Genomic DNA, 14,861 nt, shown 5'->3' with positions numbered 1-14,861 from the left:
CAAGTACCACCGGAATTAAAATAAAGTTTACAAAGAAGGCATTAATATTAATAATATGATTTATTATTCACATAACTTTACTTGACTGAAGCAACCAACTGTAACTGTAGACTCTATGTAAACTCATGTATTGTATTTAAACACTTGCAACGAGACAATACTAACAACAGGTCAGAATATAATGTTTAGGTTTGAAGGAGAATGTAGCCTACTCAGGCACAAATTGAAAATTAAGAATAGTAGGCCCTACTGTGACCTTCTCAAAGTAATCCTGGGGAATGTACCCATAAGAATAATAATAAAAAAGAAATTGGTAATGGCGACTCTGGGCCTATCATGCTTAGTGAGAGGGGTGTGCGGAGTGCAGAGTTCTGTGATGTCTGGGTCGATTGAGGTTAGCTTTAGCCTCAGACTTGGTTCATGATGTTGTGTCAATAAGCTCCACCTGTGTTGCGCAACTTTACCGTGCATTCACGTGGGGGGGGGGGGGGGTAGGCTAGAGTTGCTGTGTTTCGCCATTCTCCACTACTTCTGCATTGTAGTAATTCGCTGGAGCTTAGTTTGTTTAGATCCCGCTAGTTGGATACATTGCATTCTTTCGTAGTGGCGACTTCTCGACTGCAAGGGAAGCTCGGCTTCACATAAAATTTCGAAAATTAAATGGTCAGATATACTGTTGTTAACATTTCATTGATTAACAATGTGTTAGAACACGTCCATCTCGAAGACGAGTCCGTTCAGAATCAGCTGCTTATCGCAGGTCGACTGACTCGATTTCCTTCTCATACACTTACGTGTTTAATTTGCGTGTGTTTAGACAGATGGGCGCGCACACACACGCGCACACCAAGCATCACCCGCATTCATTCATTCTTTTAAACACTCACTCGCGGTAAAACTAGCCTATGTTTTCTCACGATCAAATACTCTTCAATCCTAAAAGTAATGGGCTTGTACACGATGTCTGGGTCAATAACATATGTGTTTGCTGTACGGTGTTTGCAGATGCATTGATTTAAAAGTAGGCCTACAACTTACCGCTGTATCAGCTGTTCTTTCCCAAATAATTTAACCAATCATTTACCCTAAAACTAGATTTTGTTTTGGAAGCCTGGAATATACTTTGCTCGAATGTATTATTGTTATTATTATTTTAACGCATGGCATAGCCTACTATACTTCATTCATGTTCATTCATGCAGCCCTATGGGAAAAAAATGTTTCCACAATCCACACGCTATTTCTATGCAGTTTCACACGAATAATCTTTGACATCATAATATTTAACATGCAAGTGTAGTGGTGCCTGGTTGCTGCGGGGGAAGATCAGCTTTGCCCGGGTGCAAACTAGCAACGACACATGCGTCGGTGTAGAAAGTCAATTGCGCCGGGCGCAAGATAGGGCCCTTCTTCTGTTTGGCGCACATGGCTAATTTGCATACACGCACAGGACTGTCGGAATGGGAACACGTCGGACTGGCAGCATTACGGGGGCGCGATTACGGGCTGGCGGAGTTACATTTAAAAATCGCGTTCAAGTAAAAATAATAAGAAAAGCGGAATCAATTTGTGGCGCTCGTTGTTCAATATTGGCCTATGTGTGGGAAACACTGGAGTGGGCTTATCTTATCAACAGGCGGCACTGCTTTTTTAAGGATACTAAAATCATTTAATACATTTTAATTGAGTCAAATAGATTGCTGAAGGTGGCGCAGGACACATTGAGGAAAGGGAGCTGGGTGAACTACTTTGCTCTCCGTTATGATACAGAAAGGCTAGGGTGATCAGACGTCCCGGTTTCAGACGTCTGGTCGCGTTATGCTACATTATACAACAGTTAGTTCCGACCGGTCCCAACCGAGCAATTTGATTGGACAACGAGACATTCCATAGTGCTGATATACAGTATAACAGCACTGGGACTTTTCACAGACATAATCACTCCGCTGTACGGGCGTTCTAATAACCGTTATTAGCTAACGTTACATCAGCTGTTAAATAGCCTGAATGTTTATGTACTGTATATGTGTTGCCTGGCAACAGCCTAGTCTCCCTTCAGTTGCGGAACTATTTTTGTTGGCGGAGCCGAATAAATGATTACTAAACAAACAAATCATAATCTCTTGTTTCTTATTACTGTTAACTAATAAAATGTGCTCGTAGCACTGTTGTATAAAAGCAATATCACACTCGAGGTCGTGCTGTTGTACTGTATATCAGCACGGTGTGATTATCTTTTTATAGTGTGATTTTTTTTATAATAATATATATATATTTTTTCTTCTAAATTAAGGAAATGATACAGGGAAACGAATAAATCATTACACGCCACGAGTGAACTTAATAAGCGATCGAAATACTTTTTTCAACCACTGCCTCTTTCCCTTGACATTTAGTTTTCACCTGACAAATGCGACCGATGTAATTAAGGCAACCCGGTCTCACAGGAATCCGTGAAATTAGTCTACGTGACGTATAGTTTTTTGACTTTGCCTTTTTGGAAGCTCGGTTCCCTCTGGCTCCCACGTAATTCGAACACTAATTTATACATTTGCAGGGCATGTTAAAGATAATACCGTTAGCATCTACAACTTGTATTTAATAAGCCTAAATTGTTGTGCTGTGTCCTGATTAGCTGAAGAGAAATAGCCACATCGTTGCGTTCTAAAACTGGACCTGGCGATTTGACATGTTCAATCTTTGGGGACTCCTTGCAACGGCATCAGCCGCCTTGCGACGACCAGTTCACACTGCTGCAACTTTTCCCCTGCGACATCCCAAAAGAGTCTCGTTGCGTCGCGAATCTTTGGTCTGAACTGGTCTTAGGAGACCGTCTATGTGGTATCAATGATGAATTTACCTTAACACGTTCGCTGTAACTGTTGTAGTTAGAATAGTTGGTTGAATAATGGACTAGGCCAACATGGACGCAAGATAACCTAATGTGCTATGATGATAAGGGTGATGTGTACCTTTTTCTAAATGTTATGTTTTATATATTTTTTAAATTTTAATTTAAATATGGTATCACTATTAAAATGTGACTGTTTCTGTATACAAATGTTATATCTCCTGTACATGTTTGTATATAATTGTGATATAGTACCTGTGGTGTAACTTTGGTGATTTGGATACACTGTGACCCCAAACACTAATGTGTCTTGGGGTGATTGGGTGATTGGCAGGCGAGCCTATAAAAGGCCGCTGCGCCCTGTGACGCATCACGTACAAGGAACACGGATGAAGGGCTAGACCCGAACCGTTTCCCCTTGTTTATGTGTCCTGTAATTGTTGTTTCGGCTTTTAAAATACTTTTGGAACTTCTCAGCCCTAGTGCGCGATCTCCCCATTCTTCACTTGATAAACACTTAAAACATTAGTTTGCCAGCTGCTGGTCAGAGATGACTATGGGCATCAAGAGAATTAACATGAAAAAGTTCAGTGTTAAATTTCACATGACATGTCATTCACAGCTGCTAGTCAGTGATCAAAGTGTGAATTTCAAATTCAACAATATGGCCAAATATTCAGGTATAACTTGAAAAACATTCTGCAGTTACACTTATGCTAGAACAATAATCCCTGCTCAGATGCATCTAAAATACAATTTAAGACAATAAAATGTGTGATAAACACTTAAAACATTAGTTTGCCAGCTGCTGGTCAGAGATGACTATGGGCATCAAGAGAATTAACATGAAAAAGTTCTGTTAAAATTCACATAACATGTCATTCACAGCTGTCTTGACACGTATGGCTTCACAGGTCTAACTTGAAAATACATTCTGCATTAACATTTTGCTAGAACAATCAATGTAGCAATGTAGAAAAATATAAATAAAATAAATCAATGTCAAATTTCACATTGCCTTATTAGCAATAACTACATAACTTACAAATGGGTGTAACACACATTTTACAAACTTTTGAGTTATTAACCAGCAATTAGTCTGAGAACACAACACAAAACAATTATGTGAACTTGTCAAATTTCACAGCTGCTAATCAGAGCTGACTCCAAGAGGGAAAACCTGTTTCTTTATTTCACTTTTCTTTTTGCAACGTTTAGACAAGACAAAGCTTTTTCTTTAGAGATCGCACACAGTTAGAGCATTTTGGGCCATTATCCAGGAACACGTGTTTCAAAGGTGTACTTAAGGTCCTCCGGATAGGAAATATTGAGTGCATAAAGGAGGCCGAGAAGGTAGGCCATGGGAGTATCCGGAAGGTCCTTTACTACTATGGATTCCTCTAAGATGAGTGCGATGTTTTGGATCTTGGGGGATGAGGCTTCAGCCACACAGGACATACAGAATTCCCACAGTGACTCCCTTGGCAGCCACGTCATCTGGATCAGTTTCCTGTTTGAGGACATTAAGAAATATGATTTTCAATTCAAACTCACATCACATACTACATGTCTTGTAGGGAGCCAGGCATCTCAAATTGGATTGTCATATCCAATATGAAGTTGTCTGTCATTTTAGCTTTGTTGTTGAAGGACCATTCCGGTGTATACTGATCCACATCCCCGTCATTCAAGCTTATCTGGTGCTGTCCATGGGAAAAATGAGAAAATTTGTAAAGCTGACTTAATGTGGTATTCAATAACACACAAGTTTAAGCAAGCACTCAGATTGGTCAATTCCCATTCTAGAGTGTGTTTAAATGCCTGGTGAGAGAACGGACAAAAATAATGTGCCTAATTACAGAAAGTATCGCTAAGCTAACTAGCTGAAACTACTTATATGAGCCTAGTTTCCATAACGTCCATAACATTCAACTGTTACATTGTTTCACTTGCGCAGTAGGAACGAGGCGCTTTTACTATAGGAACTATTTTCTGATGGAGATGAACTCGAGCAGAAAGCTTGAATTTGAGGGCAAATTGACCCACAATATGAAAACATTTTACAATATTGTTGATAATGAAGATGGTTTGTGTTATTGATTTGCAATCTTACACTCGATGGTGTTCTTGAATGTCATTATTGGTACTTGAAGCACAGGACTTCGGAACTCGGCGCAAGCGCCTCGTTCCTACGGCTGTGCTTTGCGTACCAATGACATTCAAGAACGCCATCTTGTGTAAGATTGCTTAAAAGAACCGATCACAGGTGGCCAGAGTAGGAAATGTGACATCCACTATCCCTCAGCACAAGTGCTTCCCAGGGCCAGAGCCGTATATAGAGAGAGTTCCGCCAACTCTGTTTAGAACGTTCAGGACAATTCTGTCGTGGATTGGTTCAAAGGTAGTCACGTGTTTTGTGTACGCCATCTTACAGACCAAACATTAATCAATCGTCATTACCATGCTATCAAGGCAAGTGCGACAACTTACAAGAGAGGAATATATATCTGTAATATCATTACTTTTCGAAAGAAGTGTAGCCTATGGTTGCTCTCTGAGGCCCGGACGTGGTAAACGTCTGCATCATTTCCCTCAGGACCCTACTAGGAGGAAATTGTGGGAGCAGAGGGTCAGAAGGATGAACTGGAAGCCGAATAATTTTTCCTTGTTGTGTGAGGTAAGAACATTTCTATCATGGACTTTGTAAAGAAAACACATTTGGAAAATATTATTGTACCCCATCAATTCATGGCATGCTTCGAAAAAAGTACTAACCAAAGTGAATTTGATTTGAACTTAGCCTAGTAGTGTTAAGCTACACGATGCTCGCTAGCTCTTTGCGCCTTTTTTATGCAAATGCTAGCACTGAACTCCGGGACAAACAACCTGCATCTGCCGTCTGTATTTTTCCACCAGGCTCTTTTATGCATAAGTATGCACTGGTTAGATGCCATTCTGTGAAAATCCATGCAATTTTTAGAATAATGACAACTATTAATACTACATCATTGCAAGGCTAGCCTACTTGACGTGCTATCTTTCTGCACTGCCGCATTTTACCCTGCATTCTTTCAAAAACACCGGCTGCATTGTCTTTGTTTATGTTCATGCATGTCAGAAAGATTGTGATTAACTTTGCACGGAAATCATGTGGATATATTGCAAACAAATGCCATTTTGCAGCATTGCTTGGTCAGCTATTTCTCGAGTTACAGATAATACATGGTCAGTTCATGTTTGCTGGAGAGACTTATGTTACTCTTGTCTAGAGTCTAGTGCAAACAGCATGGTGCCAAAGCGCTTATGTAATCCATGCAATAACTATGCATTGGTTAGATGCCATTCTGTGAAAATCCATTACCATCATTTACTTTCTCTCTGAAATTGCATTAAAATGTCTGACTCCGTTTGTAGGACCACTTCGATGAGACACAGTTAGAGTCACAGAGCTGATGGTGTTAGGAAGCTCAAGCCGAATTCCATCCCAACACTGTTAGTCTTCACCCCACCGAAACGAAAACGGACTGAAGATGAACCATCTCTGAATGCAAACATTCAGAATGTATTCAGAATGTATTATACGCTATATAGTGTAAGAAGTAAAGATATTAAAGATTGTCTAATACAAAATGTATACTTTTACCGTAATATTTGAGATGTTTTAATGGCTCTTCCCTGATTTCACTGTTGATATTTTAATATGAATATTGAATATGAATTTTCCTGTTGGAGGATCTTCCTGAGAGTCTGTTGTTTAAATGTTGTACAAATTATTGCGTACTGCTAGGATTTGAATGCAAACATTCAGAATGTATTATAAGTTATAGTCTAAGAAGTAACCAAAGTTATTTTTATATTGCTAATGTCTGATTCATTTTTTATGAAAGAGAAAACTCTTTAATTGATAAACAAAATCATACGTGTATGGTCTTTTTTCCCTTGGGCATTAGTCATCAGTCAGACTTTTAACAATAGACAGTCTGATCATGACACCTAAGTAGGCTACGAGAAGGGTTAATTTGATGTTTAGGGGAAATATTTATAGTCTAGATTAAAATAAATAACCAAGAAGTTGTAATTTTTAGCCAATGTCTCAATAAGTAATCGTAGGCTACACGGCGATGGCTATCGGAGAAGGTAAGGTGAAAGCGACTCCACTGATAGGCGATCAGGGCTCCAGAGTGCGACCTATTAGGTTGCATATGCGACCTAATTTCTTACGGTGTGAGTTAAAATTTAATGAGGTCGCTCCGGTGCTACTTGCAGGAGGACGAGCAGATATGAAGCGGTCGATAGTAGATTATTTTAAGAAGAAAAATGTGTCGGAGGAGGAAACAAATGAGCCTGTTGGTGCTGGAGAAGGGTTAGCAGAGGAAGCAAAAAGAATCTCAGATTCTTCTTCTGAAGAGGACAGTGACAGGTTGGCGAAAGAGGCGGGGGGCAGTGGGGAGAAAAAATTGTTTTATAAAGTAAAGTATTGTTTTCAACAAAAATGGCTGGCACAGTTCCCGTGGTTGCGTTATGAAGGACAAACCATGGTGTGTGTACTGCAGGACATGTGGCCCGTCCGTTGCAGGCAAAACCCATTTTGTAAACGGGTCTACACAATTCAAAGTTCAGTCATTAAAATTACACAATGAAAGCCAAAAGCACAAGACGTGCAGGGACCGCTGCATCACATGAAGCTCCCAGTCTCTCCCCACCTCATTTAATCGGATAGATGAGACATGAGACAAATGATCATCAAGTTTAACACCGCCTACAACATTGCTAAAGAGGAACTCCCGTTCACAAAATGATGAAGAATGGACTGAACGTCAACCCCACATATTCCAACGACACTGCGTGTGCACAATTTGTGGGAGTTATAGCAGACACACTCAAGGGAAAGACCGCTGACAAAGTCGCATCCGCCCCCTACCTCTCGTTCATGCTTGACGGTTCCACTGACAAATCCACCAAAGAGTGCGAGATTATATATGCCCGTATCGTTGAAGATGGAAAACCGTGCAATATTCTTATTGGCCATATTGTGGTTGAACATGCCCATGCAGAAGGTAAGGAGTGTGTCTCAATTCTGTTTCATATAGCCAAATGATAATAACTATATGGAAAAATGCTCTATAGGTTAATTATAATTTCCTTTAGAATTAATTATTTAATGCCATCATGCCCAGGTATCTTATAAAAACACACAGAATAATGTGTGTGTGTGTGTATATAAATATTCCATGTTATGCGCTTAATTTAAGGCGTTTATCTATCTTTATTTTTATTCTTTATCTATTTTTATTATTTATTTTACTGTCAATCTTTCATAAACATAACGTCATGTATTAATAACACGCTATACAAAGAAAACTATGGTGCTACCTAATTTGTTTTGGTGCTACTAAATGAAAAGCTAGGTGGCACCAGTGCTACCTGTGAAAAAGTTAGTCTGGAGCCATGTAGGCGATGTGGGCATAATTGTCTGTCTTCTCGAGACGTTCAACGTGATATATTTGTAAAAGTGTTTATATTTTAGCAAAGTATGAGAAACCTTTTAACATTCACAAACAGTTTATGATAATGAGCGATTTGTTGCAACATCCCATCTTCGTTGAGCTCACTTGGGTCTACAAGATGGCACCCATGATTTCAGTTGGCAGAACTCTCTCTATATACGGCTCTGCCCAGGGCTATGTGATGCACCCAGAGCAGCAATCACACCTCCATCATCAAATTTGCTGCTGCAATGGGTTGGTGCACCTGATCAGCAGAAACAACAATCAAATGGGCCTATACCTAAAAGGAGCCCTATGAATTAATAAGCCATAAGGTCCCATAGCATGAAATTTTCACTTTTCAATTTTCAATTTACACTTTCTAACATTAAGTTGAGTTCCCCTAGCCTCCCTATGGTCCCCCAGTAGCTAAAAATTGCGTTAGGTGTAAACCAAGAAGTAGCTATCTTCTTGTCTTTGAAAAAAGGATCTCTGAAACGCTTCGATTTGGCTTCCAGCCCCATATGACGTCATATGGGGCCATGTTACCTCCCCTTTCTCTGCTTGGCCCGCCCAGAGAATTTGGCCCGCCAATGAGACAATGAGCTAGGACCATGCGAGCGCCACATGTGTGTGTGTGAATATACACACTGTAACGCAAGTGTTCTTTGTTATTTGGATAACCGTTCCGCTGTTGGTGTAAAGGCCCATTCACACCCTACGGTAAATACGGATACGGACACTTTTGTCTGGTCCCGGAGGTCGTCCGTCAGTGGGTCCGTCGCCTCTGAGCTTACGAATCCGGAGTGCTCCGGACAAACCGGAGCACTACCACCGAAGATCGAGGCGGCAGTAGAGGCAAAAGTCCCAACCACGAGAGTAGTAGGCCTATAATAACTGATATGTATATATATTTTGTATTTAATGTTTTATACTTATATTGTACTTCACCTTATAATTTTATTGTACACCTGCTTTGGCAATGCAAATGTATATTTTTTATGCCAATAAAACTGTTTTGAATTTAAATTTTGAGCAGAGAATCTGCAGGTTGGTGAGGGGTGCCACATGCCACCACCACGTACACTTCGTGCCGAATGACAGAGAAAAATCATCTCCTCTACAGATACTATGTTTGCGATTGTCGATGCCGGTCATTTTATACACGTATTTCATTAATACACAGGATCAGATGTTATAATCCCTTGTGCCAAAATCCAAGGAAAACACATATTCAGAGGCCCCTGTCCAAACCAACCTTACAAGCACGCTGGCTACCAAACTACCAACCAAAGGTGAAAAGAAAAGAAAAATAAATAAATACAATACAATGTACCTATCCTATGGCTATCACAGCCTAAAAACAGCAATGCCACCTTCAACAGACCCAGGCTCCGTTTAAGTGCAAGCTCCAGGTAGTGACAATGCCCCCCTGACCAAACCAACCTTATAAGCACACTGGCTACTAAGCTACCAACCAAAGGTGAAAAACACACGAAAACTAGCCCAACTAACAGCAGTAAATACAGCAGTATGCAGTAAGCAGAATATCATTGGGGTTATCAAGTGGGCACCCTCTTTCACAGATGTTTCGTTAAGTTAGGCCCACGACACCTCCTGAAGGCTTAACAATGAAACCAGCGTCCTGGATTCACCCCCCTCAATGCTGCCACCACATTTCCACATTTAATGCATCTAAACACTCTCTTTCCTGCATCGTACCCCTAGCCCTACCACTAACCCTGACCAAACAAACACGTTAGCACAATAGCACATCTAGCTTACCTTAGCTTGGTAACCCCAGGAAGTATGTTTTCTTCTTATCCACAGCCATTCACTTGCTCGTTCTGCTGCCACGGACATGTTACTAACCGCCTGCCTCAGACTTCGTCCACAAATACCCAGTTCAGTCAGCAAGCTAATAGCAGATCTAGCCATGAACCCCCGCGCACCGACTTCAATAGGCCTTAGTCGCGTAGTCCAGCCTCGCTGTGCTGCCTCTCCAGCCATCTCAGCATACTTCGCTTTCTTAAGCTCATTGGCTACTTCAACTCTGTCTTCCCAAGGAACTGTAAGCTCAATAAAATAAACAATCTTCTCTGAGTCTGACCACAATAGCATATCTGGTCTTAGCCGAGTGCTAACGATGTGTGGAGGCACAACAACCTGCTGAATAAGGTCCGCCTTCAATTCCCAGGCTCCTCCATTACTTAGCTGCCCGACTCTATGCCTGCCTCTAAATGGTCTAGCCTTTTCCCCCTGACGCACAAAGTTAATTTGCCTACCCTCTTTACTAGCGGCTGCTGAATTAGCTTCTCTCCGTTTAACATCAACAGCCTCTGCCAAACATTTCAATACCTGATTATGACGCCATGTATAGCGCCCCTGGGAGAGACTTACCTTGCACCCTGATAGGATATGGCGGAGGCTGCACACACAGGAACATAGTGTGCATGTCTCATCCTCACCAAACCACTGATTTAAGTTCTGGGGAGATGGGAAAACATCATAAGTGGCACCTATCATAAATCTGATCCTGCTAGCCTCCATGCTCCATAGATCTCTCCACTTTATCTTCTTCTCCACTCCCTCCCAATTCACCCACTGCCCTTGTTTAGCCTGCGACACTGCCTTAGTACATCTTACAATCTCCTCCTGTCTATGTATTTCCTCCACTACCATTTTCCTCCTTTCTCCTGCAGAAGCCTTACCCCATGAGGGTTTACCTACGTCCCTCCCTAAGCCCCCCCACCCATGCTGAACATGGCCCATGATATCCCTATGCCTAAGTGCTGATTGAGCTTGCTGGACCGCTTGTTTTGGTTTCCATTTCCTCCCTGCTTTAACTGTGGGTGCAACCCTCCTCACCACTGGGTCCTTGGACTGAGTAAGAGTCATTTCCAGTCTAACCTTAGCACATTTAAATTCTTCTGTCAGATTAGATATGGGCAACTCTACAATGCCCTTCCCATACAAGGCTACGCTGCTTAGGCAGCGTGGGACTCCGAGCCACTTTCTGACAAAAGAGTTGATCAACCTGCTGGTGCACGGAGCGGTTGACGTCATGGTTGTCATGTCGTCCATAAAGGCCCTAATTGGGGGGAGGCGTGGCCCTCCCTGCAACTTCTCCCCACCCACTACCCACTTAGAGGCCCTGATAATGACCTCCATCGCCATTGTGAAGGCGAGTGGAGAGATTGTACATGCCGCCATAATTCCTATCTCGAGCTGTTTCCACCCTGTGGTGTACTCTGCCGTATTAAAGCAAAGTTGAATATCCAGAAAATAAGCTTTAACTAGGCTTTTAATGCTACCTGGGATTCTAAAGTAATCAAAGGCCTCCCATAACAGACTATGTGGTACTGACCCGAAGGCATTAGCCAAATCCAAAAATACAACATGCAGGTCTCTCCTCTCGCTTCGCCAACTGAATTTGGTGCCAAACCATAGTCACTGCCCTCTAGAGGTTGTTTTGTGTAACATCCATAACACTGAAACCGGACAGAGGTATGAAGGGTAGTCCCGGAGACAACGTTTAGTACGGACGGACGAATTTCGTCCGGATCCGGAGGTATGAGGCGGCCTTCATGGCGCATAACATGCAACACAATAACGCAAGCTTGCATAAAGCTCCCATTTGGTGAAAAGACTAGACTGCGTCGGGTTGGTTGAGAAGGAATTGGGAACCGTGACGTGGAGGAAAAAAGGATTGTTGCCTAGGATTGTTCGTCGGAGCCCCGCTGTAGCGGGCAGCGGGGCTGGGCGGGTAGCCCCGGGGTTGGCCAGCGTTCAGCAGGTAGCCCCGGGGGTGGCCAGCGGGCAGTGGGGTTCCGACGGACCGCTGCCGTGGCAGCGGGGCTGGGCAGGCAGCCCCGGGGGCGGCCAGCGTTCTGCGGGGCTTTTACGGACAATCCTGGGCAACAATCCTTTTCTCCTCCATGTCGTGGTTCCCAATTCCTTCTCAACCAACCCGACGCAGACAACCCCGGGCAACAATCGCGGGCAACAATCAGATACAGATACAGATACAGATACAGCACAACTTTATTATTATTATTGATAGCACTAGCGCATGGTACCGTGGCCACAAGCTGCATGAGAACGGTGAGAGCACATCAAACGTGCGTAGCAGCTAGGACCCTTCTTTCTTTACTGTCTCCGAGTGTGTGTCGCTGTTAAACACCTGACAATGAGCTAGTTTACCATGATAAGACCGCCATATGAATCTGGAAAAAATGAATAAAGACAGGATTTGGTCTCCTATATTTCCTATGCAGGATAACTCATGTATGTTTCCATTGAAAACAAGAAAATTCAAAGTGATCCTAAACTTTAAACCTACTCTACGTTCTGTTGGGCAAAAGCATCAGAAATTTAAACAAATAATACAAACTGAACTTCCACCATCATGCATAGCGCACATTTAAACAGATAAAAGAGCAGAGAGGAGCCAGCTCAATAAAAGCATCTTCCCTCATGGTATAATCTATCTATCTATAATCTATGGTATAATTCACCCCTGTGAAATGCGTGCCAGCTCACCAGCATAACCTGCAATGTCCACAAAACCAAGGAAATGGTTCCAACCCAATGTAGAAGAGTATATCACCGTTGTAGTTATGTGGCCCAGAACATTTGACTCTGACTGTAAGAAAAATAATAGCTTGTAGCCTGTAGAGGCCTAGACCTAATCACTAGTATCAAAAGAATGACCTGACAGGTGGTGAGTGATATGGCTGTGATCTAGCCCCCTAGTTCTAGCCAAAGCAGGTAGCCTCGGTCTAACATCTGCCGACAACAACCTGTATATCAAAGCAGCATCTTCCTCATGGTATAATCTGAAACCCCTGTCAAATGCGCTAGAGGGACTCACTTCACAACCAATAAGCTTTTATATAAGACAGGCAATTAACTTCCCTTCCCTCTCTTAAGCAGTCCGAGGGCGAAACAGAAATAAACTTTCAGATTTTCTACTTGTGTAGTATTTTCAATTACAGTATCTTCATTTTACAATTGTATCTCTATGCTTGTAAAATTTATATTAATGACCATTAATACTTACAAGACACTGCTTGAAAAGTAGATTAGGATCTTCACGTAGGAACACAGGAAGTCCTTTCATGGCTGCTTCCTTGCCGTGTCTGACGATGTTGGTGGTCTCAAAGAAAAAAAGAAAAAAATAGAAAGATAGCTCTAATAATAGCAAGACTAATTGTAATTCAACAGATTGAATTTCATCTGGGCAAAAATATTGTTTGGTACTGTACTGTGCACACACCTCATCATCAAGCTTTCTCAGTATCTCCTTCAGGTCCTTGCCAAACACTTGTTTTTCGGGCGCGGTACAAACTCAGCAGTAGGGGCGCATATTTTTCTACAGCAGCTCTGAATGTTCCAAGTAGATCTTTGTAATACAGAAAAACTCCTCACAAATCTGTAAAATGCAGGAAAAAACAAATATGTACAGAGGAATAGTAAGTAAATTGGGAGAATTTGTAACCGGCCAAAAATTGTCTATAGCCATTATCATTTTTAAAAGCATTTACAGCCTCTCCAGGTTGTAGTGGGTGCCTGCTTGCGTGAATGAACGTGCGTGCACGTGTGTTCATGCGTGTGTGTATTGCGAGCATATGCGATTTCAAAGTGACAAACAAAAACTCAAAGCCGATGCATGCATCCAAAACTATTAATTCAAAACCAAATAATAATAAAAAAAAAAATCAAAAACTGCGTCGCTTATTCGCTTCAAATACTTTCTTTTTTTTTCAAAACTTGGGAATTAATACGGCGCGGTAAAGTATTTAAAGCGAATAAGGGACGCTGTTTTTGTTTATTTGGTTTTGAACGAATAGTTTTGGACGCATGCATCGGCTTTGAGTTTGTTACTTTGAAATCGCGCACACACACACACACACACGCACGCACGCACATGCTACAACCTGCCCGAGTGATGCCGCAGCGCGTTGACTAGTCCGTCCTGAGGCGTCCATAGGCTTTATGGTTTGTGTTTGAAAGCCGTGACACTCCTTTACCAGTTGGCCTGAAATACTCGACTTGATTCGGAGGACTCACCTGCCTCAGCCATTTTTCATATCAAAGCAGTGAAGGCGTAGCCTGGTGCTACCAGACCATCCATCGTACTTCATTTCATTCGTACAGAAGGTCTGGAACTGCTGTAATTGGCAAACGTTCACTCACTTGGAGGCGGGTGTCCGTTGAAGTTTAAAACTATTGGATCTGCCCAGTGCCACTCTGGATCTGCCATAACCAATCGCAATAGCGTTTGGTCGTGACGTATGTCATACGCCGGGACCGGCCGGAAACTACGTTGCGCGCATGCGCAGGCTGTGTACACAAACAAAACAAGATGAAGCGTGAAGATGTCTGTCAACGATAGCTGCAGGTTTTGTTCATCTAATTTTAGAGTTCAAGGAACAATTACAAATTCTACATTAATATTCGATAGTAAGGACAGAGATAATGTTTGCAGTCAACTGTCGAGGCTGGGTCTTGTCATTGACAAT

General features: G+C 42.1%; 1 long non-coding RNA gene across 1 annotated transcript; it reads right to left on the bottom strand.

The window, feature by feature from the left end:
• Positions 1-3,408: 3,408 nt before the first annotated feature.
• LOC311342275 lies at positions 3,409-13,746 on the bottom strand. Its single transcript, XR_014633399.1, has 3 exons — positions 13,616-13,746; positions 13,400-13,495; positions 3,409-4,361 (listed from the first exon to the last, which is right to left on the bottom strand). It is a non-coding gene; the product is annotated as an uncharacterized lncRNA (long non-coding RNA).
• Between the last annotated feature and the right edge of the window lie 1,115 nt (positions 13,747-14,861).

This window comes from Micromesistius poutassou (genome assembly GCF_964030765.1).
Source record: "Micromesistius poutassou genome assembly, chromosome: 4".
NCBI lineage: Eukaryota > Metazoa > Chordata > Actinopteri > Gadiformes > Gadidae > Micromesistius > Micromesistius poutassou.
Note: the sequence above shows the minus strand (reverse complement) of the source record. Positions and strands in the feature narration are given on the sequence as shown.